The 13,264-nt window shown below is 37.7% G+C and overlaps 1 protein-coding gene across 1 annotated transcript in view; it reads right to left on the bottom strand.

Annotated features, from left to right (window-relative positions):
* GPC6 (glypican 6) overlaps positions 1–13,264 on the bottom strand; it is a 721,607-nt gene that overhangs the window by 179,665 nt on the left and 528,678 nt on the right. The gene's annotated exons all lie outside the window — the stretch shown is intronic.

The raw sequence follows: 13,264 nt of genomic DNA, 5'->3' as shown, positions 1-13,264 counted from the left end.
ACACTGAGAACAAAACTGATTTAAAACAACAATAACAACAACAACAAAAAAACCAAAAAAACCAACCAAACAAACAAAAAAAAAACCCCAAAAAACCCAACAAAAAACCAAAAAACCAAAAAACCAAAAAAACAAAAACAACAACAACAAAAAAAAAAAAAAACAGAAAAAAAAAAAGTGGCAGGCATGATTATTTTATGCTTGGGCACTAGTTCTGTTCAGAAAAACACCTTATCAGCATCCAAATGAGTGCAAAGGAATCAGTGCAAATATGCAGCCATATGGGGTCAAAGGGATGCAGAAGAAATAAATTAGAAGACACCTTTCCAGCAATGGTGACCATAGTCATCTCATGTAAAGTTAGGATTTGCATTTCTACTTGAGTCGTCCACTTCTTGAATGGATGCTGCTCTGGCTGAGAATTCCAAACAACCTTTCCCCTCACAGTTCATGTTCTACCAGGTCAGTAGGCTGAAGAGAGCTTAGGAAGCAGGTCAGCAGATTGGAAGGAGAAGGAACACATGGCTGGGAACGAGTTCTCTGATTTTGTCAGCTTCCAGCTCCTAGACTGGCTCTTCAGTACCCTTCACCTTAAGGATGCTGCTTCAAAATGCACCTAAAGATCTACTGATGAAGATGAAATTAGCATTCCACTTCTTGTCCTGAATTATTTCTTTCTGCCATAAGTTGATATAGTGGCATATGAGTTACCTCAGGAAGCTGAAGGCTATCCCAGTTGAAAGCCTATCCTAGTTTTGTGGCTGGGGTAGCTTCCTGCTGGTCCTGGTCCCAGTCAGCTCTCCCTAGGCTGGCTGCCCCACTGCTGCTGGAAAAAGCACAGCAGAAACCCACGGCAGGGCCAGAAATGTGACTGACCTGTTCACGGCAGCTGCCCATAGTTTCATATCTCTGTAGCATCAAACTAATCTCTTAAATCACAACCTGGCTGATATTTCAATTGACATCACTGGCCTAGGGAGCTCCTTTTCTCTCCTTGACACTCTCTTCCCACCAGCTCATTCCCACCAGTCCCTGTTTGTTTCTGTGGAGGATCTCACGGTCAGGGCAGAGTGGTACAAACACAGCTGGCTGCCACATGGGGATTGCCTGGGCTGGCTTAAACAGGAAGGGTGCCAAATGTGAAAGCATGACCAGAGAGTGATTCCCAAATGTAGCTTGCTCACACACTGCCTTCACAGGACTAGAAGTGTTTTCTGTCACACTTTCCCACTCTGTGCCAGACCATATGCTTAGCAGAAAACAAGGCATCAGCCCCAGTCGCCCCTCCCATACAAGACAGTAGGAACAGCAGTGGCAGCTCCCTGCTCCTTCACCCAGCAGGAACCACAGATGGGGGCTTTCAGGCTCTCCTTGTCTCCTCTGAGGGAGCTCAGCTGTTAGTTTTCAGGTACTGTGTTGATTCCTGAGTATCAAAAGGTGACTGGGCTACAACTACACCTCATCCTAGTGAATCCCTGAGGAGGGATTCAGGAATCCCTGTTGTGAGGAAAAAGTATTATAAGTTTTAAAGTAAAAATCTAGGGGAGTTTTCGTTTGCAACAAGGAGAGCAACAAGGCTGGTGAGGGTCTTGGAACACAAGCCCTGTGAGGAATGGCTGAGGGAGCTGGAGTTTGCTAGCCTGGAAAAAAGGAGACTCAGAGGTGACCTTATCACTCTCTACAACTCCCTGTAGAGAAAGGTGGCTGTAGTCAGCTGGGGTTGGTCTCTTTCACCAGGCAGCAGCTGACAGAACCAGAGGACACAGTCTCAAGCTGTGTCAAGGGAAATATAGGTTGGATATCAGGAAAAAGTTTTTCATGGAAAGAATCATAAAGTTCTGGAATGGTTTTCCAGGGGAGGTGGTGGAGTCACCATCCCTGGATGTGTTTAAAAAACAACTGGATGTGGCACCTGGTGCCATGGTTTAGTTGAGGTGTTAGGGCATAGGTTAGACTCGATGATCTTGGAGGTCTCTTCCAACCTAGTCCTTCTGTGAATTCTGTGAAATTGGGATAGCTAATACAAAACATTGAAAACACAGAGCATTTTATGTTGTTGTTTTATTATTTTTTGATATCTCCTAGCTCACCACACATCCCCTCCCTTGCCTTGGTGCCAGAACCTACTGGGTCACAGGGTGAGACAAACCAGAGAACAAACTCAGCTAAGCACACTTATTGAAAAAGTAGAAAAGAAAGTATATGTTGTTTTATGGAGATCAGCTTTCTGGCCTTCAGTGCTGGGACTGGAACACAGGAAAGTGCAGGGAAGACTGTCTGTCATCACTGTTTTCTGAAGCAGCATCATTAGGTCACCTAATAACGAAGCCACACTTCAGGCAACAAACAGAATTTTGCATAAAGAGCATGTAAAAATGCACATCTACTCCAGTGCTTGGGTGCAGTCTTCATTGGTCAGCAGCTGCTCAGACCCCATGAGATCTGTATTGTTTGCTTCCTATGCTCTTTTGGATCCTGCTACAGATATCATGTACACAGTGAGTTTCTGCAGAGAAGAAAAGTAAGACAGCTGTCCTAGGTGAGAGCTTCCTAAAGACAAAATTACCCATAGCGATTAGAAAGTTCAGATAGTCATGATAATTTCTCTGAGTGCACATGGAAAATTATGGCCTTAAATGTATGAATTGAATAAGCCTTTTCAGATTGAATGTCATCAATATAGAGACAGAGTCTGAATCATTCTGGGAATTTTGAGATTCCTTAATAGCAGTTTATGAGAACATAAACTGCAAACTGTGATACTTAATCTCTTTCCAGGTTTATATTTGCAGGAATTGTACATATTGGAAATCAAAATGATTAAGATTGTTATTCAACATCTCTTCTTGCTGTGTGTTTCTTTCCTTTAGAAAGTCAGTCTCTTTAGCAAGAGGAAATTCTGCTTGGAAATATCCATTCCAACTTTATAGATAATAGATGTGGCTGCACCATCAGTGAACTCAGGTTACAGGAACCCACTTGGGAGCTCAGGGAAATACAGATAGCAAGCTTAGGCTCAAATCAGTGCTACTGTTTTATATTGTAGTTAGGATGTAAACCAGATTTCAGTACCTAAACTAAATAAAACTCAAGTTGCACCTTAATTGCAGGAAAAACATGTGGCAAAGCATCCTATTGATATCTGTGTTTACTGTTCTTTTAGCATTAAAGCTTTTTTCGATGTGGCCTGAATTTTCAACTCATGCAAACTTGTCTTTTTCAGCAAGCTTTTTTGGGAATTGACATGTGTTGATAAAACAAGGTGCCATTCTCACTTGGCAAACAATCTTACACTTTATGTTCAAATAGTAGGAAGCGATGTGTGGCTCATCATGATATTCCCCGATGACAGCAATTCACCCCACAATTTGCTGCAACAATATATTGTGAGAATCCAAGCACTCAGTCTGATCATCCAGATGACTCTGTGAAAATTGTCTAGTTTACACATTAGAAAAACAGGATAAAACCTGTTTTACTGGCCAATGGTCAATTAAAGAAAAAATTGTGATTCCTGTTAATCCTGTGAACTATGATGACCTTTTTTTTCATCCATCTCCATTTCTTTCTTCTTCACTAAAAGATGACACATAGTACTTGCGGTGTCGATTCATTCTTTCTTTCAAACAATAGTTTTGTACAAAGATGTTTTGGTTGGAATGGTGCCCATTCTTATTCTTGGCACTTCTCTCAAATGTATGAAGGCAGTTGCTCCATTTCCCCCAAATGAACAAACTACAGCTGCTATTCTTCAAGCATCAGCTTGCTGCCTCTGCTGAAATACAGTTTTTTAACATAAGAACATTTTAACATTTTAAAATTTTGTTACTTGAAATGTTGTGTAGTGCACTTCTGGGAGCTCACTCAGCTCTCATACCCTTTCATTCACTAAATAAGAAGTATAAATTAAATACATCCATGTATATAATGTGGAATAGCTCAACTCTGCACCTTTTCTCTTACCTTTCATAAAAAATTACATTAAATTCTCCTATTTATTCTTGAATGAGATCACCTGTAATTTTTTTTAATTTGGTGAGCTTGTTTAAATGCTTTAGAGAAATATTCAGTCATCCAATTGAAATCAAACAAAATAATATTTCTCTTCTCTGTATCTGTTTAAATTAGAGGAGTCTGACAGATAAACAAAGCTCTGAGTAGCTGTGGAATTCAGACTCAAAGGAATTTCAATAGCTACCCACTTTCCATTGAAAATATTGATATTTCATAACTAACCTATTTGCCTTGAATCCTAATCCTGTTCTGCAAGGTGTTCTATGGCAATATAATAGTTATTTATTCTATTAATTTCAATAGAATTTCAGTATGAAGTAATGAAAAGCAGAAACTGCACATCCAGTAACTACTAATTCAGTACCATTTTTACTTTTTTTTTTGCACTTTATATTTTTACAAGGATTGAAAAGCAATTTGGTCTACAGGAAAAGATAATTAGTTTTCTCATATTCGCATTAGGGATCTTCAGTGCTTGGAATAATACTTTTATGCCTGAAGGTCTTGCAGTCTACCTTGAGAAATACTCTGAACTTGAGGGAAACTTTTCAGAAAATCTACTTTCTCACCCTCAAAACATCCTCTCCTGAAACACAGTAAGTCAGAGATCTGACTTTCTTTTGTCTCTTTTGTAACAGCTCAGCACGTTTGTATGGGATATATTGAGAGTCAGTTTCCAAGAAAAAGATGTCAGCAAATAAACTGAACTGGAATACCAAAATAACACATGAGATAAATGAAGACTCATTTTAGATGGAACTATTTATTTTGTATGGTATTCCCAGATCTCCCGAATTTGGGTATAGATTTATAGAGAGGCATTCAAAAATTTGAACAAGAAAGACTTCTAGTAACACAGAGGTTTTGTGACCAACTTAAAAGCTGAAAGACGTATTACTCTTCCTCATAAATGCTTATTATTTTCATGCATAACAAATGCAATGTTATTCAGTTTAAACATTTGTTTCAGAAGACCACAGAGGTGAAAGTGACAATAAAATAGAATGCTTTTAGAAAAATAAGCCATGAATTGTGGCAAGTAGAAACACATTTCCTACAATGCTGATTAAGTTATACTACACAAATCCTGTGTGCAACATGCTTTGCATATTTATTTAGAACACTAAAAAAGTAAGAGGTAAACAAAACTGGCAAAAAAGCCCACAAACACCACCAATGAAACTGCATAGCTGGAAAGGACTGCATTCTTGTCACTTACAGAGCACTATAAAGCCACAAGACTACACAATTTGGACCATTTGGACCAAATAAGACAAGAAAATTAAATGAAATGAAAATTCAGTGTCAAATACTTTGGAAAAGGCTATTTGCAACCTGTTGCTTCCCTCTGAGATGTTTATTCTCCAGAGAGTGCAAGTTACATGGATTTGATGGTTTCCCTCCCTGTAAAGAGTAGCTCTCTATTGGCTGGGCCCTGTAGTCTGTTCTGCTTGGACAAGGCAAATTGGGAGAGAATCTGTGGTGTCTCCATGTCAGCTCTGACTGGACTCATGCTTGGGCTTAACATCACCGGATTTCAAACAAATGTGAATTCACCTATTATACAAGACTACCCTTACCCTATACATTGGACTTTATTCAGTAATTCTGCTTTAGAATGTAACTAGACCTATGTAACTAGATATTCCAACTAACAAATTTCTTTTTGTAAGGGGAGAGAATTCTTCTACGTCTTGAAACTGATAGACTTGATGAGGAGCTTGGAGGTACTTTACAGAAAGAAAAATAAGTACTTGCTTTTCTCATCTCTCAGTAACAAGAAGCCTGAAAAAATGAAGTAATTTCAGAATTATTTCCTTATCAATACATTCAGTATAAGCAGAATTAGATCTTCATGTATTTTTCACTGACATACTTCCATTAGCAAATTATTTGCATCTGTTAAAGTTCTACCACACTGTCCTTCCAGATTTTGACCTGAGTAATTTGTAATCCTTTTATTATGCTTTTATAGAAAAGTTTGATTAGAATGGAAATTTCAGAGGCTTCTTAAAATGACTTGCATATTACTATAATTTTGCTTATTTTTAATTTTTAAAATATTAATTTATTTTTACACTCTTCAAAACACACATCAGTTGGACAACTAGGCTCTGCATGTATTTTTCTAGCAGTTGCATTTGAAAAAAACCAAACCACCAAATATACACTTGTATCAATGAAAGACTGAAAGATACTGTAAGAATATTAATAGTATATGGAGAAGAAAAGCAAACTAAATATTATGAGATGCCTCAAAACTATCTAATAATTTGAAAGTGATTTATCTGGGTGCAGTCAACTCAAAATGAGAACATCAGTAATTAATATCTAGAATAGAAGATTTCTGTATTACTGAAATGTCTTTTTAGCCATCAGTGTAACTTGGAGCAGCCATCTCTTATTTATTACATGGAAATATTTTCCTGACAGAAAGTCTCCCAGGAAAAATTTGAAAGAAAACACAAATATTTTATCTTCTAATTTTTATGAAAAGCTAACCAAATAGTAAATGCAGTTCAAAGAGGAGAACCTGATTTAAACTATATTTTCAGCACTGCAGATGTTGGCAAAATTTCAACTGACAAAATATTAATGGATTAATTTTTAGTTTGTCATAAGAAATACATAAACCCCATATTTTGAGTGTACAAATGAAACATAAATCCCAAACTGTAGCTGTGTGTGACCAGAACTGTCACTCCTGTTCCTGCAGTAGAGAGAGTCTATATCCTGGTAATTTCCTTCTTTTCATCAATATACCAAAATAAGAAAGCTGAAGTATAGCTAAAGGCCAGTGGATCTGATTCTACAAGTTTTATCAAAAGAGCTAAATCTACTGGAAGACCTTTTGTATAATTTCATTTGTGAAATCCAAGCTAGAATCCTGTGAGCGCTCTATGTTTTATTGTCTCATGATCAGGATAATTTCTTGCCTTTTCAGCACTGTCCCTTCTCCTTGGTCCATCATTTGTTTTAGTGATGGTTTTCATCTTATTTACTACAGTTGAATTAAGTGCAAGATGGTGTTGTAACCTATACACTGAGAGTGAAGACTGACCTTCATCTCATTTTCTAACATTACAGTGAGATGCATCGTTTAGTTGAAAAATTGGACTCTCTTCTGAGGTAAGCAACGAATATCCAGCAGAACCAAAATTCCATTCTTTATTTTTCAAGCTGCTAGTTTCTCCTTCATAAATGTATTTTAAGAGTTAACAAGGCAAGACAGATAAAAAGGCTCTTTGCTGCTGCAAATTGAAGTCTGATATTACGAAGGTGAGTTCCTACTGACATGGAAAGTTCTGGTGGCTAAATGAAAAATACATGTTATGGGAGTTTAAACTCCCATAGGTTAACTTGCAATATAAATGACATTAAGGAATGTTGAATGTTGTATTACAGGGCAGGTGACACTGAGTAACACAGGGAAATAAGAAATATAAGAGCAGAGTTTTTCACATTACTTTCTAAACACATTGAAATTTCCCAAATACATCAGAACACTTTTAGATTCCACTCTTGCAAAAATGCTCAATGAATTTTGGCCGTACCTGCTCTGTCATAGCACTCTGCATCAAACTACTTCTCTTGACTTTAGAAATGGCAAGATTTTCTGTTGATAAGGAAAAAAAAAATCTATGTTTCTCCTAGTATTTCCTGCTTCTGATAAAACATTCTTTACATGAAAAAATGGAGGGTTAACCTATAACAAGAAGGGAATCCATAGGACCCTTATCAGAAAGAAATAATTACTTCCTGAATCTTTTGCTTTACTGAAATTCTAATCTCTCCAATGATTTCAAGTTTTTGCTCCACTAAATTTGGCACTGATATGGGCTACTACCTAGGGATCTTTATCACAGTCTCTTTGCCAAGTTCTGAGAAATTTATAGCTCAGCCAAACACTCTTCACCTTCTTCTACTAGCTTACCTTTAAAAAGTCTTTCCACAACAAGTAAAGTGACTGAGTCTAATCAATGCCCTTGTATATCTGTGTGGCTTCATTAGAAATAAAGAAAACATTTTGTTGACATTAAGGAACAAGAACATTTTTTTTACATTAAAAACATTAATCTTGTATTAATATTACATATTGTAATATATATGCATAATATGTATAATATGTATTATACATAAATATAGTATGTAATATTAATACAAGATTGTTGAGCAGGTTTTGCACATTGCTAATAATGTTTAGAGCTTTTGGAAGCTTAGGATAATATTTGCATAGCTCAAAAAAGTCCTGAAAAGCACTCAAAAAGTAAAGAAAATTCAATGATTTAGCCTGAGAGTGTCCACACATTTGAATTCTTTTAATGAGCTGAGTTTTGGGGTAATTTTTCATTTTCAAGAAAAATTGAAGCTTTCTCTGAAATTCAAGAACTAAAAAGCTTAAGAAACTGATACTAAGAAACCCCCAGACTTCTCATCAATGGAATCTGACAGAATGATTATAAACAAAGATCACTTTTTGTGTGCATGGGTTTATCTGTGTGTGCATTGTTAATTTGCAGCATTAAGGTTTATTTGTAAGGAGAAATTAAGGCTGGTTGCCAACACTACTTTATTTCTGTATTCCAAAAAGAAATCTCTGATTCTAAATGGATAATATGCTACCTCAGACATTATCATAAACAGATTAGCCCTCATAAAGCAATGGTTCAAAATTATAATACAAAGCAAATCAACGTCAGTTTTGCTTTGACATCATTGTGATACTGTATAAAAAACTCAGCAAAGCATTTTCAGATATAACCAAGTGTTTTGATAGTTACTTAAGAACAAATTTGCTCTGAGTTACATTTATCTCTCCATTACATTAGCCTGAATAATGGAGATTTGAATAATTTGACATTTGTTTCTAATATGAAGTTTAGAGAATCTGAAATAGTTAGTAAATTAATTTATCAGAAAAGGCATGTAATTCAAGATATTACATAGTTTCAAGTTTATTTTCAGCATATGAAAACTTTCTTATTTATGCAGTTTTCTAAAATGGATGCAGATCCAAAGATAAAAAACTTTAAATGTATAAAATGGAGTCATGGTGCAACCAATAGTTTCCTCAGATTTTAAAGATTTAAGTAGAGCTAAATACAAGCAGAAAAAAATGCAAAAATATGGACAGAGAGATAAATTTTGTTTCTACTAAAGTTGAAATAAAACTGTCAGTTCTCTTCTGGGCAACATTCTAATTATTGCACAATTATTTTTTTCTTTAAAAATAGGGGTGTTTGCCAAAAATAGAATTCAGAATATCTCAAGTTTATCAATACTGACCAAGTCAAATGGTGATTTAACCAAAGACATATTTTTAGAAATAACGTAATTTTCACCCTTGCTAGTGTAATACAGCATTGGCTCAAGTAAGCACAGCCAAAATAGCAAGTTCAAACCAATTGAAAGACTATTTAGTCCCACCTGCTTTGGGTAAAATGAAACTCTCAAGTTCTTCATTTGGATTTGTAATCCTTAAATAGAAAAAGAAAAAAGCACAACTGCGTGGAGGCAGCTCTTTCAGGTAACTGAACTATAAAAGTACAGCCAAGTTCTGTAGTCTGGGTGTGCTCTTCATTTGCCAGAGAGACCTGCTGGCCCAAATCCCCCAAACCAGAAGGGAAACCAGATCAGGTAAGAGGCACAATATTCTCCAGCTGGTCCCTTGCCTGTGAAACAGGGAGATCAGCACAGTGAAGTGCCTGAGGGATATCCCAACAGGTAAACAGGGATTCAGCCCTTCATAAATGCAATTAATTGAGACATCAAATCCTCCACTGAAGAGAAAACTCTTTGAGGTACTAATATGCATGGTAACCTAGGACAGAAATAGCAGCACTGTTTACTGCTCTCCTGGAAGCAAGGTGTCCTTTGGGAAGGCATAGCTATGGACTTGGAAAAGTATGAAATAATAGTCCCAGAACCACAGAGTATTTGAGCAATAAATAATGAACATATTTCCTGTTTCTAGATATATCTTATGCAACATCCCTTGGTTAATTCATAGCATTTTAATGGCAGTGGCAAAACAGCTTCCCCAGCACTTCCCGAATCTAAACAGAGAGAAATTTGCTGTTCTCTGCAACTTCCAAACTGTGCTCATGTGTACTAGACAGACATTTCCCTTTGATGTGAAATAATATGAAGGAGTTGGATATGAGGAATGAAAATGGAACTAAAGAGTCATCATTTGGGTCCAATGGTTTCATTAAAAAATCTTTTAAACTTTTTGACATTGCTGATCAGTCTTGCTATTTTCAAAAGAAGCTGTAGCATCTAAGTGCTGCAGTCAAGATGGGGCCTGCTGAAAATGCTGAGTACGTGACTCTCATATCACTTCAAGTTTTGAGAAGCTTTTTCCTGCATGGGGAGAAATTATACAGTTCAAGAGAATTGTGTCTGCATGCCATAATTCTAGAATGGCTGAATTTGATCCTGTATTTGTAGCTGATGTATGACATGATGGTGGGTGATGGGCACTAAAATCTTTTGTGCCTTAAAGAGGACGGCATAGTTAATCTCCATATGTGATTCCCACAAGACATGTCAAAGCTCACAGTCCCAAGAGATTTGCTGCTATCATTCAACTAAACATTTGCATTTTCAGAAATCCACAGTCCCTTTTTAGGAGCTGCAGTCTTCAGGAGTCACTCTGAGTGAAGCCATTAGCCCCCTTGCAGGATGCACCCCCAAGTAACAAGCTGTCACTGGCAAGAACAGGCCAGATAAGTCCCAGCTCTTTTGATCCAGTAACAGGAGCACAACCCCCATAGTCCTACAGGAGGGAATCTCTTTCTTCAGTGACACATCCTAAAGCAAACATACAGGGCAATGGATGCTGTGAGTGCTTATAAGAATTTATATTGCCCCAGGGGGAGCACAGACATTTGGCAGGGTAAGTAGAGTTTAAGCAGCAGGGAAGTGCTGGTGCTTTTTGCATTCTGCTGGCAGTCCCACAACATCAGAGAGCTTCTCTCAGGCTGAATTCATTTCCATCTGAGGAATTACACACCCAGGTTGCCTATCCTTTATACTTCTGAGGTAAGAAAAGCAGTGGGAAATAAAAAGTTCTGTTCCCCTCTTCTACACATTATTTACCTTACTGAATGGTGATGTCCCCTTTATTTCAGGGGTGCTCCTGTACTCTAAGGGGCACTCTAAACTATCAGATCTTGGTATTGTATTTAAATTGTAGGCACTGATTATACTATTTTTGGAAAACAAGAGGAAAATATGGGATCATGGAGGTTACTGCTTACCAGAGAATTTAAAAAGTAAAATACTTTTAATTAGGCATTGTCAAGATGAATTCACTTTTCTTTTGTACAATTACATATCTTTAACCTGAGCTGACATAATTGTTAACAGGTGTTAAGCCTGTGTTTTTAATAGCAGTACAAATTCCTTCATGTTGCTACCTATGCACTATGGAGACTAATTGGCCTGAAGCACATGAAAAGATTTTCTCATAAAAAAGATTAGATTTACATCTGCAAATCTTGTTCTCAACCTCTGATCAACCAGATTTGCAGTTGTATAACATATCATACTCTACTCCTTGTCCCTTGTTTTTGTAAAAATAAGCTAAAGTAGGGAAAAATAATTCTGAACTAGGGGTCTCATTTTTTAATATATAATCACAATATGGCTTCACACCCTTTGAGCCATTCACCAAACCCTGACAGTTCAAGGGAAGTGTCCCTGATGCTAAGGGAATAGATATTAGTGTATAACAGCTACTAGAGTCTGTAAAGAGAGGAGACTTAGAGAAACTATTACTTCTGCAAACTCTGGAGACACTCAAGTTGTTTTAAAAAGTAAGCAGAAAAGATGAAAGGCATTAGGTAAAGATAATTTTCCCTACTTTCATTCTGATAGTTGGCAAAGGTGGTTTCACTTAAGGCATCATGGTAACTTTGGCTCAGAAAGAAAACAAGGAAAGTTGGTTTTAGTCTAAAATTTTAAATACTTTTTAAGCATATAATAACTGAAAATAAGGCATTATACTCTGGGTTTGAGTTTTAGGCTGTCTTGGCCATGAATTCTATCAGTTTTTATATCAGCACAAGATGCAAATTACAAACTTTTAGTGTTTGTATTCAAGTGTCCATTCTACGCTCATCAAACCAAAATGAATGAATTTCTACCAGAAATTCTGAATTTGGGATAATGGCACCCCAGGGCTGCAGGAATCTTTTGCAGTGCCTCTCTGTGGAGGAAACAATAGAACTTATTTTTTCTCTCCGAGTCTTTGTGAAAGGCTAACATATAAAAAACAGCACAGTATACTTTCATATAAGGATTAAGGAGGAGGGTGATAAAGAAAAGATATTCTAGTTCCATGTAACTAAAATTGATAAAACCTCTGATTTAGCTCTTACTTACCACGATTAAACCAGAACAAGACTTTTTCCTACTGAGCATTACAGCAGACTGACAGCCTTTGCTCTGTACTATGTAAAGATAAATAAAAGGGAAAGATGGAGCAGATTCTCCTGGAAACGGTGTTGAATCACATGGAGAACAAAGAGATAATTGGTGAGAGCCAGTATTGCTTTATGGAGGGCAAACATGCCTGATAAATTGGTAACCTGCTATGATGAGGCTACAGCATTGGGGGTTAGAGCAGAGCAACTGACAGCATCTGCATGGGCTCAGGGAGAGGGTTTGACACAGTCCTGCATGACATCCTTGTCTCCAAATTGGAGAGACATGGGTCTCATGGATGGACCACTCGGTGCAAAAAATAACTGGCTGGATGGCCACACACAGAGTTGTGCTCAATGCCTCATTGTCCATGTGGAGCCCAATGATGAGCGGTGTCCCTCAGTGGTCAGTACTGAGGGTATACTGAGGGTATACTGAGGTCAGTACTGGGGCTGATACTGTTCAATTTCTTTGTAGGTGACAGGGACAGTGGGATTGAGTGTACCCCCAGCAAGTTTGATGATGACACCAAGCTTGTGTGCATGACAAGGCCAAGCTGGCACCAGTGTGGTGTGGTCAGCACGCTGGAGGGAAGGGCTGTGCCATCCAGGGGCTCAGAGGGGCCTTGACAAGTGGGTCTGCATGAACTTAATGAAATTCAGCAAGGCCAAGCACCAGGTTCTGCACCTGGATGGTGGCAGTGCCAGACACAACTACAGATTGGCTGGAGATGTGATTGACAACAGCCCTGCAGAGAAGGACTTGGGGGTGCTGGTTGATGGAAACCTCAGCGTGATCCAGTGGAACCCTGGGCTGCATT

This window comes from Molothrus aeneus, chromosome 2 (genome assembly GCF_037042795.1).
Source record: "Molothrus aeneus isolate 106 chromosome 2, BPBGC_Maene_1.0, whole genome shotgun sequence".
NCBI lineage: Eukaryota > Metazoa > Chordata > Aves > Passeriformes > Icteridae > Molothrus > Molothrus aeneus.
The sequence above is the reverse complement of the archived record's forward strand: the minus strand, read 5'-3'. Positions and strand labels throughout refer to the sequence as shown.